This window comes from Aotus nancymaae, unplaced genomic scaffold, assembly GCF_030222135.1.
Source record: "Aotus nancymaae isolate 86718 unplaced genomic scaffold, 86718_ANA_hifiasm-v0.15.2.pri h1tg000057l, whole genome shotgun sequence".
Classification (NCBI taxonomy): Eukaryota; Metazoa; Chordata; class Mammalia; order Primates; family Aotidae; genus Aotus; species Aotus nancymaae.
Genome location: NW_026988471.1, coordinates 15,592,897 through 15,611,537, shown reverse-complemented (window position 1 = coordinate 15,611,537; position 18,641 = coordinate 15,592,897). Strand labels below are relative to the sequence as shown.

General features: G+C 46.9%; 1 protein-coding gene across 1 annotated transcript in view; it reads left to right on the top strand.

Moving 5' to 3' along the window:
• The first annotated feature begins 764 nt into the window (after window positions 1-764).
• Window positions 765-18,641, top strand: part of CYRIA (CYFIP related Rac1 interactor A) — a 111,010-nt gene continuing 93,133 nt past the window's right edge. Inside the window, exon 1 of the mRNA XM_021669019.2 lies at window positions 765-812. The gene's annotated coding sequence lies outside the window, so the exon portion shown is untranslated. The remainder of the gene's footprint in view (window positions 813-18,641) is intronic.

Sequence of the window (18,641 nt, the reverse complement as noted above, 5' to 3'; positions counted from 1 at the left end):
TCCCCTCAACAGGAGCTCTGACTCACAACCTGTTTGGCACTGCTGAGTCCTCTCTGGTTTCCTGAATCTCCCTCTCTCTAATGCAAAAAGCCTCCATGGCAGATGTTTTAGAACAATGATCCTGTCAATGATGCTTTCTTTTTGCATCCTAGAATTTTTTAAGTGTTTTTGCGGACTTACTCTTTAAGGTTAATTACATCTTTTGGATTAAGCCTTTGGGAAGCCTTTACTGTGGTCCCATGAGATAACTGCGGGCCCCCAGGCTGGAGATCTGTTAATAGGATGAGCAAAAAGGAACTGGGAGCGAGGCTGGGTCAGAATCTCAAGTAATTTGGGAGCGGGCCTAGGGATTGGGATGATTTGGCTGGGCATGGATTTGAAGGTGAATGTGCGTCTGGAGATTGCGGGGATTTCTCCTTTTTCTTGGAGGGCAACAGTGGGTGTGGAGGAATTCGGTGTGGAGAAACAGAAAGGTCTGCTTCAGGCTTCCTCTGGGAGGGCAAGGCCAAGAGGCCAAGGCTGAGAGGGGGCGGGGGCGACCGCGCTCCGCGGGTCCGCATCAGCTCCTGGGAGCAGAGGGCAGAGGCGGGAAAGGAGATGGGGTCGTCCGGGCGAGGGTGAGGACGCGGCGGGTGACAGCGCGGGTGGGGATCCCCGGGGGTGGGGCGGGGCGGCCGCCGCGAGCCGGGCTGGGGGCGGGGCGGGGCGGGGCGAGGCGGGGCTCCGGGGCCGTCTCGCAGGCTGCGGCGGCCGCGGGAGAGGCGTCCACGGCGGCGGCGGAGCGGGCGGCGGAGCTGGGCGGCGGCGACTCGGTGAGCGCGGCGCGGCTGGGGGCGCGGCAGGGGCGCGGGCGGGGGTCTGCGGGCTCGGGGCTCGGCCTGCGCGGGGCACCGCGGGGCGGGGCGGGCGCCTCCCGGCCACCCTTCTCCTCCCGGACGCCCCTGCAGCCTTCGGGAGGGAGGCAGAGCGGAGGACCCGGTCCTGGAGCCCTTCTCCAGCGCTCGCCGGCCAGAGGTCCGGTTTTGTGCCCCGTTGCCCCCTTTCTGCGGTGGCTGCCTCCTGATTGTGTTCCTTTCCCAGGCCACCCTCCTTCGTCCCTCACTCACTTACCCCCAGGTATCATAAGCTCCAGTCTTGCGGGGGACCCCAATCCTCTCCTTCCCACCACCCGAGGCCCGGGGCTCCTGGACACTCTACAACCCCAGAAGGAGGGATGGTCCTCTCTCCCCCTCCCCTGTACACCTGGACCCTTCTGCTGCCACCTGCCACAAAAGGTCTTAGCCAGCCAGAAAGCTGCTGTGCCTGGGACCCAGCACTCCTTGCCGTCACCCTCTCTCCCCCATCAGAACCCAGAACCCCAGTTTGGCAAAAGACACTTTTCCAATACTGAGCTTAGGGAACAATTTGACCCACTTCCCAAAATGCTGGTCCCAGGCCAGCCATGCTTTTTGGTGGAGACACCTGTCTTATCTGCCAGGAGACATTCTCTGTCAAAATGGGCCAGCCCTTCCCTGGGTCCTCCTCCAAGCTACTCCTACTTGCTAGCCAATATCCCCAGAGACCAGGGCCACGAGCTTTGTCATTTAAGGCCTCCAAAGCTATTTCCCCACTCATGCCCAGAATTCCCCCAGTCACTGTTTGGGGAGTGCCAGGTCCGGAACTGATGGAGCGACCCTTCTGGGTCCAGGGCCTGATGTCCTCTCCCACATCCTTGTTTACCCGCCTGCTCCCCAGGGAACTCCAGACAGGGTCATGGGGCTGGAGTTTAGGGCCTTGATCTCCCCTGAACCTCTGTGACCCTCCTTTTTTCCCTGTTAGAAACTTTCCTCTCTGTCACCAGTCACTATCTCCTCTGGATGGGAGATGGGCCATCTGCACAGTGTTGAGTCCCCAGGGCACAGAATGCTGATCTGGGACCCTGGGAGGCTGGGACTTGTGCTGGGCCAGCAGCAGGAGAGCGGCTGCTAGCCGAGTCTGGGCTTAGGGAGTAGGGATCTTTGGGTGGATCATTTGTCAGCTTTCACTGATCTCCGGTTGGGGGCGAGGGTTTGCTTTGCAGTGGAGACAGGAGGCAGAGCAGGGGCTGTTTTTCCTGCGTGCTTCTGACTGTCTTGTGTTGCTATGGTGACAGTTTTGCCTGTCTTCTTCCTTCTGACTCTTCTGGGAGCTGGTTTTTATTGGTCTGTTGTCCTGTCTTTCATGGCTCTAATTTCTCCTTTCTACTTGCTTTGAAATAAACAGTCATAAACATGGGCGCTGGGCCCAGGCTGGGGGCTGGCAGAACTTCACCTCCTGCTGGCCCTGGGTTCCTGTGAGGGGAGAGTGGGAAAGCGAGGTGGAACAGACTTGCCCACATTCCCTCCTGCCTCTGGGCTCTGGCTCTGGAAAGGGGGCAGCAGCATCACAGCTTGAGCACATAGTGGGCGCATAGTGCCTCGGTGCTAAAACTAGATCCCAAATGTGGTGAAGGGCCTCACTGGTGTTACTTCCTTTCATCTTCACAATAGCCACGTGGGGCAGGGGCTCTTTCCACTTTGCAGATGAGGAAACTAAGCTCAGAGCAAGTGAGCTATTTCCCTGAGGTCACATTGATTTGAGCACACAGTCAGCCCTCAGTTTTGGTTGAATGAATGGAAAAGTGATGAGACTGACATACATTCATCTCAGTTGGGCTCCCTGGCCCAGTCCCAGAGGGACCACAGAGACCTCCTCAATCCAGCTGCCTAAACCCGCACTCCAGGAGGCTCTTCGGAAGGTGTCTCCACTTTCCCTGTCCCTGCTGGACTCCTGTGGAGGGAGCTGCCAGGGAGCTGCCTGGTGTGTCCCAAGTGTACCCTTGACCTGAACTGTTGAGGACCCCAGCTGAGAGCAGAGTGAACCACTTGTGACTTCCTGTTTTTACTCAGCACCAAGAAGAATTCAGTTTAACTTTTGCTCCCAGGCCCAGATGCAACCGGGTAAGTCAGGGACACAGAGTTGAGTAGACCCTCCCAAGCCAGCCCTGGGCAGGGAGTTCATAGCTCCCCAGGGCCATAGGGGCACCCACTGTCAGCTGTCAGGGGGTCTCCAGTGTGGCTGTTCCCTCCCTTCCCTGGTGTTTTTGCGTCAGTACTCCCTTCACGTTGCCACGCTCTAGGTTTGTTAAAAGTAAGCTGAGCAAGTATTATGGTAGCACGAAAAGACCAGAGAATCAGCAGCCTCGGTGTCAAATGTTGGCCTTGAGAAAATCAGTTCACTCATATAGCCTCAGTTTCTCAGTCTTTAAAATGGGGTTGACATCATCTATCCTATTGGCCACATTTCCTTGTTCTTTTAGGATGGAATAGAATAGCTTGCAGGGAGTGCTTTGAACACTTTGAAACACCCAAGGACCCATAATGTCCTGGTTCTTTTGGGAGATATCAGTGTTAAAGAGAGCCCTGAACCACTGTCCAGAGATTGAGAACTGACTTAGGAATAATTAGGCTGTAAAATCTCAGTGTTAGACGCATCCTCCAGAAGCATTTTGCCCAGCCTTGATGTTGAATCCTTTAATTCATTTATGTACCCTACGTTTATTGAGTATCTGCTCTGTACCAAATGCAGTTTTGGAAACGAGGGATTCAAAAAATAAACAGTTTTTCTGTTTTCAAAAAAAAAAATGTAGTCAAGAGAAAAGATCTTTGTAATACAGTGAGAGAGGTGGTGTGATAAAAGGAAGGGCAGGCTGATGTGGGCGCAGAGATGGCCACTTGACTAAGTCACCCATGAGGGTTGAATCAGGTGGCCTGTGCATTGTGGCTGAATGCATTTGTCCTTCCACTGCCCATTTGAGGAGCAATGGAGTGATGGCTAGAGAGCCACTCATCAGCCGTTGTGAGCAGGGTAGGGGAGAGAAGCATGGTGGGGAACCAGGCCTGCCTTTCTCACTGAGTTTTGACTCATCCTCTCATAGAAGCCTCCAGTTGCTACTTCATCATGGTTAAAGTCTTGTCTCAGTGGCTGCATGAATTACCTGACAAGGTATCATGGTGATTGGAAAGAAAGTGGTCTTAAGAGTCAGACATGAGTTCAGACTCCTCCACTACTGCCTTGTCTTAGCTGTGGTTGAAGGTGCATCTAACCTCTTTGGGTCTCAATTCTTACATCTGAGAAATTGCAATAATTATACTTGCCTTCTAAGATTTAAATGATCTTATGTATTTAAAGGGTCTGGCATGGTGCCCGCCTCACAGTAGACTTGCTGTTATTTAGTTATATTGATTAGAAATGTGTTCTCAGTTACTGGGCCTCTGGGTCCCCTTAAAACCATGGTACAAAGCTCTTTGGATGAATTCTAGCCTTTGGAGATCCATTCATTATCTGAGAAGGTTAAAAATTGCCTATGCTCAGGCTCCTAGCACTGCTGGTTAATTTTCAAGTTATCTCTCACTAGATAAGCTATGTCCCACAATACCACTACAATGCAGGAATTGCCAACACTTTTCATTTCTCAGAGGAGAACAGATTTGAGGTGGCAATAAACACCCTGACTTTTAGAAACTTATTCTATCTCTGAGAATACTTTAAAATGAATGCTTCATATTTTTTATTCTGAGCATGTTGAACTTTCTTTTAAGCTACCATAAACATGAATATACATTTTTCCCAATTATCACTACAACTCTGTGACATTAGTATTATTGTCTCCATTTAACCCCAAGGGAAAGGTAAAGTCCCTTACATCGTGTCTAGCGTCTCGGAAGTGGCAGGACCAGAATTTAAAGCTAGGTTCTACTTGCTCTTTGTGCTGTGGTACACAGTCTTGTCATTTCCTTGGCTGGCATGTCAGTGACCTAAAATAATTGTGTTTGGATAATGCAGGCAGATTTTAACAGGGGTGGAACCGGTCAGCGTTGTAACTCAGTCTCTTAGTAAATATTTAGAGTTTATTAGGATTTAGCTCTCAACATAGCCTTAAGAAGGGTTTCTGCAGTTGGCTGGGGTTTTGTTTCTACAAGTGATAAATAGAAGAGGAGTTTGACACATCTGAGTTAAGGGGAAATGTTTGATGGTGCTAGAAGTAGCTTCCTTTGCCCAAGAATGGATTGCTGGTTTGTCACTGAAATAAACTGAACCTTTAGGCAGGCCAAGATTTTGCGATTGAATCTATGAATGGAAAGCATAACAGTTGCTTTCCAGGGATACAAAGACAGGAGAAACAACAAGGTCAGAACATATGAGTGGATGGCTCTTCAAACACAAAGGTGATTTGAAGTCAGTCTATTTTTTTTTTCTTATTTTAAGACAGGATCATGCTCTGTCACCCAGGCCAGAGTGCAGTGATGACATTGTAGCTCATTGCAGCTTCGACCTCTCCAGATCTCCCACCCCAGCCTCCTGAGAAGCTGGGACCATAAGTGTGTATCACCAAGATTTTTTTATTTTTTTGTAGAGGCGGGCTTTCTCCACGTTGCCCAGGCCGGTCTTGAACTCCTGGGCTCAAGCAGATCTTCCGCTTCAGCCTCCCAAAGTGCTGGGATTCAGTCTGTCAGTACAGCTATCACCTAGGAAATTGGAGATATTGAAAAGCAGTTATAGAAGTGCTCATGAACCTTTCTTGTGTAATTTAGAAGCCTAAGTTTCCTGGTTTAAGAACCCCATTTTCCCCAGAAATCCAAGAGCTGAAAACGGCTGCCATGTTTCCCAGCAGTGTGTTTACCAGGTCCAGCTTAGCGCTGCAGACAGATGCGTTTCTATTTGCAATTATCTCAGGGCCTGAGTCTGGTGTCTGCTTATTTAATGACTTCACTTTCTAATAAAAATTCTGTATGGCATAGATAATTAGATTTTTTAAATGAAACTGGGGAAATGGAGTGCCCCAAAGAGTTTAATTGCAGTTTTATGATGGATCAAGCATAAAAATAAGATTAGTTATTTGACAAATATGTATGGGGTGGGTTCTTGCCTTGTGTTGCACTAGGATACAGCGATCAATACAACATCACCCCTGCTCTCAGGTGGCTCTCCCTCCACGGTGGAAACAGGGGAGGAAACACGCGTCCAAGTGGAGCTTGGCCAGTGTTATACAGAGTGCCGTGTGCTGGGGGAAGAGGGAAGCGTTGTTTTGACTCTTACTAAAATAGAGTTCATTCCCTCCACATGGGCGCTCTCTGTGGAGCACCTGAATTACACCTGACATTATACGGAAAGGGAGCACGAAGCAGAAAAGCGCATGTCCTGGAAGGCTGCCCACCTAAGCTCAGCTGTCAGCTGCAGGCCTCACTTCCTCGTAAGGGAGGAGCAGGTCTCTGTGCTTCAGTTTTACTGTTGGTGAAATGGGAAGGCTGGATTTCATGACTTGAAAGGGCCTTTCCACATCTAGCCTGATGATTCTAGTAAGCTCTTGGGCTCATTTCCTCTAGTGACAGGTGAAGAGGCAAAACCTAGCCGTCTTAGTTAGCAGGGTTGCCAAGAGAGAGCTGGGATGCGGAGAACCAAGTGTGTCTTCAAAGAATCCTCTCAAGGAGCTGAGAAGCCCTGCTTTCCTTCCCAGAAAGGAAACAACTTTCTGGTTGAGGCTTCCGATAAAAGACTGATGACAGTGAGAAGGGACAAGCAGAGACACAGGAGTGGCACAGAGGCACCAGCTTACTCCCATATTCTGGAGCCTTCACCACCATGAATGCAGAAGGAGGCTGACCTCACAGATGCCTTGGTTACTGCAATGTGCTCTTCTGTTTTAAGTTCATGTGGTTTTTTTAAAAATTATTATTTAGTTTGATGACTCCTGAATTTCCAAACTAAATGCACAATCATTTTTTGATCATGAGGAACAATGAGTGACACACACCTATCCCAACATTCTTCAAGTTCTCTCATTCGCATTGGCAACCAGATGCAGGCCTTTCCAGCCACAGCCATGAGGCTGGCTCCCAGTCACCTCAAGTAGAGAAGCTTCATGCTGCAAGAGCAAGTGGAGAGTCCAAGAAGCCCTGGGGTCTTAGAGTCACTCTGCCCACTCACAAGCAGCCTGGGCTTTGATAAGCTGTCTGATCTCTTGAGTCTTATGTTCCTACTGAGCCATTTAGGATATTGTCAGCAGGACAATGATAAGCATTTTGTACCCACTTTTAGCAATCTTCTGAAGAACTTTTGAAACAGATATTATCCCCATTCTATGGATGGGGAAACAGAAGTCCAGAGGTGTTAAGGAATTTACATAATGTCACCTCATTAGAAAGGTGGCATGTTTGGAATCTGAAACCACATCTGTGTGCCTTCAAAGCCTGATCTCTCTGTACCGCCCACACTAGAAATAAGAGCTGTGCATAGGTGACGAGCGTGGAGTTAATTAGCATGTGTCTTGGGTAGAACTTTCATCTCAAAGAGTGGTAGTTTCTGCTGGCCAGAGGAACCTCCGTATCCTAAAACTGAATGAAGTATAGCTTGTATTTCAAGTGCTTCCCTGTGACTGGTGTTTCTGTGTTTGGCTGACGTCCTTCAGGGCGTCCTTTGCTCAGCCCACCTCTATGGAGGATGCCACCCAGCAGTAATGAGCTGAGCCTGCAGTGAGTGCTGCATATGGCCTTGCCAAGCTGTGGATCATGCCCAGTCGAGGCAGGTGGTATCCGACTTACTTCTCAGGCCCTTCCATGGGACAGCTTGCAGTCATGGGAAGAAACACAAGATAACTACATTCTTAGCTTACAGAGTGACAGACATGCATGTAGATGACACCCCTGCTCTTTCTCTGTTCCACAGAAACTTGGGGGGGTTAGATAGATAGGTAGATGGATGGAATGAAGAGAAAAGAACAGGAAGGAAAAAAGAAGGGAGGAAGGAAAAGAAAAGAAAAAAGGAAAGGAAAGAAAGAGAAAGAACGGAAAAGAGGAACTGAGACCAGTGGCCTTTCCAAGGCTGAGACAAAAACTCAGCTACTACAACTCTTTGAAATCCAGACAAGTGACATCTGCTTCTTGAAGTTCTGGAGCAAGTGTTTGGAAGCAAACAGACCTGGGTTGGATGGAATCTTGGCCCTTCCCTTGGGCAAATTCCTTAAGCTTGCTAAGTATTCCAGTTTGTGAACTAAAGATAATAATGTTTGTGTCTCAGGAATATGGTGAGGAATATGTAAATTAAATATCCATCCATCCTCCGTTTTGCCTGATCTTTGAATAAAATTTGTTTGTAAAGTTTTTGCTACACCCTCTAGGTTCCTCTTTGTTTGTTGTTCTGGGTGGGAAACGACATGACGTGAAACTTCTCCTTTCTCTGACTGCACATTCCTGAATCGTCCCTGAAAAAGCCCCACATAGTCAGCCCCTCTGGACTTGTGTTTCTAGCTTTTCAGCCTTCAGTTTATGCCTGAAGTGAACCTAGCCATATTATTCCTAGACTGTAACAAGGATAATGATTCTTGTCAGCATCAAGCACTGTACACACACTAGATGATCAATCTCCTGATCCTAAGTGTTTTTCCTATTTTTTAAGAGTGTATTTTTTTTCTGGAGTGTTGCAGTTTTAAATCCAGGTCCTTTCGTACCTTCAGAAGTAATAAATGGGGTCATAAGCTATTTTCTGACACATATACATTCACTTATTTTTAAGTCCAAACTCCAAAAAGCTCTGAAAATGGGAAGTTTATTTCATCATGCATTTGAAAGCAAAAGCTGGCCCAGAGACTCTTTATAGCTTTTATGTATTACACTCAAGATGAATGAGGTTTTCAGCAGAAAGATGAGTGACTCAGACCCTGCTGGGCATGTACATAATATATGGCTTATGTACTCTTTACCTTTCTAAAAGGAAGCACTTCTGAGCAAAGGGTCTCAAAGAAGAGTTTATAGATCTTGCAAAAAGACTAAAAGAACTCACTGTGTCGGCAAAGTCCAGATGGCACAAGTGAATATCCTACCTTTGGCTATTAGAGGGTATGGTGACATGGCCCATCTCATGCGTATCAAAAGCGTTAATGGCCATTTTTATATTTTGTCAATTAACTGAACTAAATGACCGTGCTTGGCACAAAAACAAAACAGCAGCCATAAAACATTTAAAAACATGAGCTTTCAAGTTTCATTGGGACAAAGTCTTTAAAAAAACCTTTTTCTGAGAAGTAAAAATAAGCTGGGAATTTTTGATCAAGTGTGGCTCATAATTAAGTTTTGGTTTGGGCCTTGGAGGGGAAGGTAGAGGGAATTTTTTAATCTTACTCATCATTTTACCCATGTGAGGAAGAACCAGGGCTAAAAGAGCAAGCATGGGGAAGTGAAAAGCCTCAGCCAAGCGTGAGAAGGTTTTGGTTCTTATCTTGGGTCTGCTCTTGGCTTGTTGAGTGAGCTTGAGCTTGTCACTTCCCTTCCCTGGCCCCTAGGAACTGAGTTATTGAGTAAATGACTTCTTCCTTTGTCTCTCTGAGAATTAAGACATGGAGGCTAGGACGTCAACAGAGAAGGAGAGTGGGAAGCACTGAGCTGTCTGGCTGGGTGTACTGGGAGCTTCTTCCAGCCCCAGGCTGACCTCCAGAGGGATGCAGAAAGTTTCCCTGTGCTCTGCTGGGTTCCCTCCGGGGTCTTCCTTTACTTCTTCCACAGCACTGGTCTGTGCCTTTGGCTGCTTTGTGTCAGATTTATTTTGGCCCTGGCCATTCGCACCACTGATGCCCACGAGGTCTCATTGGCTGCTTGACCAAGCATGGCCATTGGCAGTGGCCCTAATGGCAATGGCCATTCCAATGTTGCTCTGCTTTTGGGGTTAGACCGTAGCTAAGCATTATTGAGGAGGTGTCAGAGAGGAGGGTGAAAGTTTTCTATTGTAGAGCACAGGGCCAGTGCAAGATTTGTCCAAGGAAATGGAATAGTTTATGTAGGGTCCTGTGTCTGTGTGGACTAGGTGTTTAAATAGAGAACATTTAGGTAAACAGGACTGGGGACCGACCCCCTGAGCTACCTCTCCCTGTCTCACCTTATCTTTCTCTCTTGTTTTCTCTTTCTTTATATCTTTGTCTTGAGTTTATTATTAATGCATCATAATTCTGACTTTTTCTAGGTTAAAAGCTTAACATTTCTTTCGGTATCTGATGATACTTCAAAATCATCAGCTTCTCCTCTCTGAGGACCCACTCTGTCTGTCTGGCGGAGGGTCTCACCCACTCATAACCAGTGATAGCCATGTGGCTTCCACCATGGGGGAGTGACCTTAAGTTGTAGGATCCTGAAGGCCTTTGGTTTGCATAGACTATTGGAGCCACTAGCGAGTTGTAAATATGGTTCACATCAGGGCGCACAGAGATGAGTGTGCCTCTGGGATGGCTGAACCTTCGAAGCTAGAGAGGCCTGGACTTGCGAGTGTGTAAGTATAACGTGTGTGGTTTGGATGTATGTGTGTTTATGTGTGGCTTGGAGTGGGTGTGTGGGTGTGAATATGTAGATGTGTATGTGTGTGTTGTGAATATGGGTGTGTGTGTGGTTTGTGAGTGGGTGTGTGGGTGTGAATATGTGGATGTGTATAGCTGTGTGTGTATAGGTATGTGTGAGTGTGGGTGCTGTGGATACGGGTGTGTGTGGTTTGTGAGTGTATGTGTGGATGTGAATATGTGGATGTGTATAGCTGTGTGTGTATAGGTATGTGTAAGTGTGGGTGGTGTGGATATGGCTGTGTGTGTGGTTTGTGAGTGTATGTGTGGATGTGTATAGCTGTGTGTGTATAGGTATGTGTAAGTGTGGGTGGTGTGGATATGGCTGTGTGTGTGGTTTGTGTGTGTGTGTAGATGTGAATATGTGGATGTGTATAACTGTGTGTGTGTAGGTATGTGTGAGTGTGGGTGGTGTGGATATGGGTGTGTGTGTGTGTGGTTTGCGAGTGTGTGTGGATGTGAATTTGTGGATGTGTATAGCTGTGTGTGTATAGGTATGTGTGAGTGTGGGTGCTGTGGATATGGGTGTGTGTGTGTGGTTTGTGAGTGTATGTGTGGATGTGAATATGTGGATGTGTATAGCTGTGTGTGTATAGGTATGTGTAAGTGTGGGTGGTGTGGATATGGCTGTGTGTGTGGTTTGTGTGTGTGTGTAGATGTGAATATGTGGATGTGTATAACTGTGTGTGTATAGGTATGTGTGAGTGTGGGTACTGTGAATATGGGTGTGTGTGTGGTTTGTGAGTGTGCGTGGATGTGAATTTGTGGATGTGTATAGCTGTGTGTGTATAGGTATGTGTGAGTGTGGGTGCTGTGGATATGGGTGTGTGTGTGTGTGGTTTGCGAGTGTGCGTGGATGTGAATTTGTGGATGTGTATAGCTGTGTGTGTATAGGTATGTGTGAGTGTGGGTGCTGTGGATATGGGTATGTGTGTGTGTGGTTTGTGAGTGGGTGTGTAGGGGTGGATATGTGGATGTGTACAGGTGTATATGTAAGCGTGTGCATGTGCGATGGGAGAATCCTTTTAGTTCCAAGGAAGCACTGTAGAGGGCAGAGCCCTGCCAGGCACTCTCTGGACAAGGCTCTGTCCTGGCCTTTGTGTAGCTCACAGGTGGAATTAACTACTCAGACCCCCCTGCGGGCCAAGGGACCTTTTGTCTTTCAGGGACCAGTGACCTCCAAGAAAGGCAAATCTGACAATTAACTGGCAGAAAGCAACTGAATTACATTTCTTAGGGAGGAATATCCAATTCTGCTGCTTCAGAAGCATAGAACCCTATAAATCTTATTCCACACATTTCAAACACACTCAGATCATTTGCGTATGCTACTTTAGAAATAAAAATAAAGAAAAATCTAATACAGGTTAAAAAGAAAAAAACACTAAGAATGCATTCAATTTTATGTAAAGTCAGTTGGGAAAAGTAGGAAAAAGATTATGAAAGAGAAAAGGAAGGGCGGGGGAAGGAGAGACGGAGGGAGAAGCTGTGCTGCAGCTGCCGGAGCCCCTGTGTGATCCGGCCATGCTTCAGTTGCCTCATGTTTACAAAGTTCAAGTGTTTAGGGTCAAACCCAAGCAGGGCTTAGCAGAGTTGAGACACTGGATGTGAGAAAGAAGGAACAGAAGAGGAGGTGAAAGATTGTTGCAGTTTTCCTTACCAAACTGAGGAGGATCAGGAAGACCTTGTGGGCAGTGGAGCGAGCACTGTCCAAGGAGTCCCCGGGTATAAGCCTGACTCTGGCGCTGACCCTCTGTCTAACCTGCTCTAAGCTCCCTCTCCTCCCTAAGCCTCAAGTCCTCCATTTTTAACAAGTATGTTTGACTAGATGAAGTCTAAAGCAATTCCTGTGTTGGTGAGGCAAGCCTGGCCCCACACTCGAGGCCCAGAGGCTTTCTCGAGATGGAGAGGAGATTGGCTCTGGCCTGCAGTCACTGAAGCCAAGAGCCCTCTTCCCCATGGGTCCAAAGTGGGGTTTCCTCTTTCATGACTCGGGGCGAGCGGATGAGCTTGTGCAGGTATGGATGAAGCGCTAAGTGGATATCTCCTATTTTTTTCTCCCTTTGAAACATCTGTTTTGTCAAGTCCTCGTCCCTGTTTCTCCCTTTCACACTGTATGTTCAGTAACCTGCTAGTAAGGTCATGGGTTGTGTAAATTTATCTGTTAAACCTCAGATTCAGGAAGTAGGTTGAGTAGTTCATAGAAGCTAAAATAGCTACAGTGCGATCGCTATTTGTGGTACATGAATGTGAGGTTTTTTTTAAAAAAACTGGTGACTTACAGATTGCCCAGTCCAGACATGACCCCGAATTTTTCAAAGTATTCCCAAAGTTTTAATTATATTACTAACAGTGAATTATTAATTCATTCTAACTATTTGGATAGCATTTTTATATACATTTTTCATCCCACAGACAACCTTCTAAGGTGATATTTTCATTTCTCTTTTAACGATAAAGACAAAGAAGGTTTTAAAATTTGCTTTAAGACATAGGACTGGAAATAGGGCACCAGGATTTGGTTGAAGTCTGCCTGGCTCTAAAAGTTCTACACATTTCCATACTACACACTGCTTCCAGGCCACAATTTTATTTTTTTTTTTAAGAAAATAAAATCCTTTTTCCTGCCATGACTGGAGTCTCTTAAGCCTCAGAAAATATGATCATAGCTTCATTTCTTTGCCTTTTTCCAGAATGGAGGTCCACGGTGTTCCCTACCTTAATGTAAATTTCATGCAAATAGTATATGGTATTTCTATTTAACAAGCTTTGACTGTGTATTCCCAAAGTACCAGACAGTTTTCTGGATACTTGCAGATGTGTCATTCAATGGAAGAAGCAGTTGTGCTCTTTATTATGTAGAGGGCAAAACCAAGACTCGGAGAGATGCAACATTGTGGCTTGCTTTGTGAATCAATGATTCACAGACTACAGTTTTATAGAGTGCTTGGGGTTGTGTCTTGCCCTGGAACAGAAGTCCTCCTTGTTCAACCAGGAGATCGAGTTGACTCACCAGCTCCCACCTTACAGGGCTGGGGTCCCCAGCATCTGTCTGCTGCTCATAAGCCAATCTGTGGTTGTGGAGAAAGGCAACTTCCTCTTGTCTCTTCCCATGTTGTTTCAGCCTGCACCGCTATTGGCTCATTTTAGCTCACCCAAGCTCCTTTTTCAGGTTCACGGCTCATCCTTGACTTGCAAATACTACGCATTAGCTTCGTATTACAGAAGAAAAAATGGTAATGTGATTTACCCAGGATCACACATGAGCTACATCCTCTTTTCAAAATGTCCTTTCTGTACCTAGACAGACTCTTTGAGATTCACTTCTGGTGTAACATTCGCTGGAAACCTTCCCCAGGTCCCCATCAAATTCATCCATCTATTCGTGCATCAACTTATTCAACAGATATTTATTGAGCACCTACAATGAGTTGCACACTTCTCTTGGTCTGTTTCTGGGGATTCAGCAGTAAACCAACACACAAAACTCCCTAACCCATGGAGCTTATATTTTGTTGGGGAAAGATGGACCATAAACACATAAACAAGTAAAATGTGCATTACGTTAAATGGTGACAAGTTCCATGAAGAAAAATGAAGCAGAGGTGGATATACAGAAGGATGGGTGGATGACAGGAAGTTTGGGGAAAGAGTTGCTATTTTAAATAGGGTTGTCAGAAAAGGTGAAGATTGAATGAAGGCCTGAAGGAAGTGAGAGAAGAATCCATGTGGCTAATCGGGGGAAACTGTGATCCAGGCAGAGCCTCGGCGAGGGCCAAACCAGGGTAGAGTGTGCCTGGCCAGGTGAAGAAACTGCAGGGAGGCCAGAGCTGGAGCTGAGTGGACAAGTGGCCAGTTGCAGGCCATAGGGTCATGGAGACATCACAGGCCAGCCTGTGATTTCAAGGCCCTCCTGGCGTTCCCTCTGACCCAGAACATTTTTGCTGTTTCCAGTTCACTGGCTTGTTCTCACGCTGGCCTGTGCACCACGCAGGGCGGGCCCAGGCTTGTCCTCAATCTTCACATCCCCAGCACATAGCACAGGGTCTGGAATAGAAAGAAAGCACAGCTTTTATGAAGACCTCTGCTCCTATTTACTTTTTAAGTCCAAGAGTCCTAGTTAAATATTATTTGTGATTTTTTTTTAATAAACATGGGAACTTGGAAGAAATGCTGGCTCTAAATCCCAATTAACCAGCTGGACAACCATCAGACAGGCAGGATTGTGCTAAGGAAAGGATAAGGTGCCAGGAAAAAGCTGGAAGTGAAAGCTGTGGAAAGGAGAGTGTTAATTGGAGTCCAGAGGAAGACAGCTTCTTCAGAATCCCCGGGGATTAACAGCTCGCCGGATCCCTGCTGGGGACTGGTGTTTATAAAAAGTGACCGGAGGCTGGAACAGGGAGGCTCTCGAGAAACCCTCAAAGTGTGTCAGGATTTCAGCCAGGACTTTCCACTCCCACTTTGCTGACGCAGAGGGTAGCAGGGGGAGCCTGTGGGACCTGGAAGACTGTCTCTGGAGACCTTTCCAGAAAGAAAAAAAAAAAAAAAACCTATCCTGGTAGGGCCTTTCCCCTCACAGAGCAAAATGCTAGTCTTTGAGAAGCTTGAGTTTCTTCAAATGCAGGGAAAAATCCTAGCACATGTAATGGGACTACAACAAGGGGAGAGAGGAGGGCTAAGGAAAAAAAGCATTTGGCCCAGTGACACATCAGAGTCGGGGACCTCTGAGAGCTGCCGGCTCCCACCTCATATCCTCTCCCCATCTGAATCCTGCTCCTCAGGACAGTGGCTTACAGCGACTTGTACCAACTTAGAGCCGGTGGCACAAATAGCTCAATGGGGTTGGAGTGTGAGGGGGTAGCTAGAGCTCAGTGAAGACTGAAGCTAGAGGACATCCTGAAGCTATGGGAAGCTATCAGGGAATTTTCACAAAGGAGCAATGGAAATGGATTTCCAACCAGAGGTATGTGTGAGTTTCAAAGGATGGACCCCATAGTTACAAAGTTGCGGAGTGCTCATTACCGAGAGTTGGGGAGGGAAGATTGCTTTCAGCTGCTGGATCAGGTAATAGGTTTGCTTAAAAATATTAAAAAGGGGAAAAGCAAAGACTTGCCTTTTCCTTGTTCAACAACCGTTTTTTGAGAACTGACTGTGCTTAGGTGCTAGAGTTGTTCCAACAGATAAACCCTGCCCTCATTGAACTCATTCCAAGGGGCCTCCCTGAAGAAGCTTACTTGAAGGTACTTGAGGTAAGATGACGGGAATTTCCTGCATTCAATTGCACATAACAAATTTATAAAATGGGGAAATTAAAAAAAAATCACTGCACCTGATATTAAAATTATATAAAGTTACTTCTTGGTCTGCCAATGACATGCTCAAAGCGACTGGACAGCCTCCTTGGGCCTTCATCTGCTCATCCTCCAGTGGAGCTAATCTTCCTTCCTGCCTGCCTTTCAGGAATATTTTGAACATATCAAGCTTTGAAAACAAGTTGAAATCTCTGTACAAATTGCAGGGTGTGGCTCACATGCCTGTGAGGGACCCATGTTCACAAGGTACTACCTGGTGAGAGGTTTTGGGTGAAGGACAGAGTCTGTTCACAGATCAATTTTTATCAACTTTACTTCTCCAGGTTTGTCTGCAACTGTTTGGGGTTATTTTTCCAGTTGTCGGAAATACTTTTCCTGATTTTATGTTAGTATTTGGCTTCTGCAATGCAGTGCAGTGCTTTACAGACATGCACACGTATATGTTTACCTAATTGCTGTGGGATGATAATTTAATGTAGTTGATATGACAATATAAGAAGGCCAAGGCCAGGATTGTTGCTCCAGGTACGAGGAGGCTTGAAAACAGCAGCTGTGGGTACGTAGGAGTGGAAGGTGTTAGAAGTCAGCCTCGCTTGGGTCAGGGTAGGAAACCAAGGGTGTGAATTGTCATGGAAAGCCACATGCAAGGTGCCAACCCTCCCAGACCCCCCAGAAATAGCTGTTGAAAATTGAGCTTTCTGGTGAAAAGATCAGCTGCTGCAGAATGCCTTCCATATATGTCAGCAAGTGGGGCCAGAGAGCATAGAGCGAGCCTGAAATGTGTCTAAATAAATGATTATGGTGACTCACTGGCCCCCATTGAAAGGAATGTTTTTTTTTTAAAGTGAAAGTAAGAGAGAACAAAGATAATAAAGCAAAAGAAAGGAACAATAAGGTTTGAATTTAAAACAATAGAAGCAAGAAAATTGAATTAGTCACTCATGTCAAATCGTGTGAGCCTCTGTCCTGAATTGCTACCTCCCTTCTTGACTTGCATGAAGGTCACGGTCTTTCTGTTTGAATTTCCTGGCGAAATAACACACCCTCTAATTGTTGCCATTCCCAGTGCCGGCTCCAGGCATGGAATGGGCATTCCGGGATATTTGTCACAGAGCCACTACAGAGCTTGTCTGTTGAGCTCAGAAAGCCTTTCCATGGCCAGAGAGGAGCATCCAGTCTCTCTCAGATATTTAGTGTTGCTTTGTGGAGCCTCTCAGTGTGAGAGCTGGGGCTGCCAGCCCGTGAAGCTTAATGGAGAAGGTTCTGCATTTGTTCTATTGCAGGCCTGTTGGTCTGTTGTTGCATCATCTGTGATATCAGGAACTGGCCCATATACCAGTGAGACCTTTATGATTTGCTAGTGTTTTAATCAATCTGCAGTTTGCAGAGATTTTTACATTAAAGTGAGTCAGTCTTGTTATATACTATAAACTCACTCAGTGAGTGTATATAGCTTTGCTTCTCTTTCTGGTTGATTTCTGGGCCATTGCTTAACCATTCTTATGTCTTGGGATCTCATCCATAAAATAGACATAATTTCTTCTCAGCAGACCCCAACATAATACTTATGAATAGAAAATGATTTAATCTGGAAAAATGTGGAGTATGTCACTTTTGGTGCAGTCAGAAATAACAGTGGCTGATGGTGACGGGTATCTTGCTATGCTCTGTGTCAGGGGCTGCAGGTTGGTTTCAGTGGCACTGGTGCACATTTCTTCTCATTCTGGAACCTGGCCTGAAGGAGTGTCTGTTTCTTGGAATGTGTCATGCTCATGACAGAAGTGATTGAGCAAGGTGGCAGAAACTTGAGACTCTTCTTAAAGCGTCTACTGGGATGTGCCTTTCTTTATTCTACGTTCACTCCATTTGCTAAACCAGGCAAATGTCCAAGTCCTGTATCAATTGTGACCTTCTCCCAGGGAAGGGGAATCCAAGTCGTCTGGCAACCATCAAGACTGTACTGTACAATCGTCCCCTGTACTGTGCTACCGTGCACTGTACTGTACAACTGTCCCCTGTACTGTGCTACCGTGCACTGTACTGTACAATCGTCCCCTGTACTGTGCTACCGTGCACTGTACTGTACAACTGTGCACTGTACTGTACAATCGTCCCCTGTACTGTGCTACCGTGTGCTGTACTGTACAACTGTCCCCTGTACTGTGCTAGCATGCGCTGTACTGTACAACTGTCCCCTGTACTATGCTACCGTGTGCTGTACTGTACAACCGTCCCCTGTACTATGCTACCGTGCACTGTACTGTACAATCGTCCCCTGTACTTTGCTACTGTGCGCTGTACTGTACAATCGTCCCCTGTACTGTGCTACCGTGTGCTGTACTGTACAATCATCCCCTGTACTGGGCTACCGTGTGCTGTACTGTACAACTATCCCCTGTACTGTGCTACCGTGCGCTGTACTGTACAACTGTCCCCTGTACTGTGCTACCGTGTGCTATACTGTACAATCGTCCCTGTACTGTGCTACCGTGTGCTGTACTGTACAATCATCCCCTGTACTGGGCTACCGTGCGCTGTACTGTACAACTGTCCCCTGTACTGTGCTACATTGTGCTGTACTGTACAATCGTCCCTGTACTGTGCTACCGTGTGCTGTACTGTACAATCGTCCCCTGTGCTGTGCTACTGTGTGCTGTACTGTACAATCGTCCCCTGTACTGGGCTACCGTGTGCTGTACTGTACAACTATCCCCCGTACTGGGCTACCGTGTGCTGTACTGTACAATCGTCCCCTGTACTGTGCTACCGTGCGCTGTACTGTACAACCGTCCCCTGTACTGTGCTACCGTGCGCTGTACTGTACAACCGTCCCCTGTACTGTGCTACCGTGCGCTGTACTGTACAATCGTCCCCTGTACTGTGCTACCGTGTGCTGTACTGTACAATCATCCCCTGTACTGTGCTACTGTGCGCTGTACTGTACAACTGTCCCC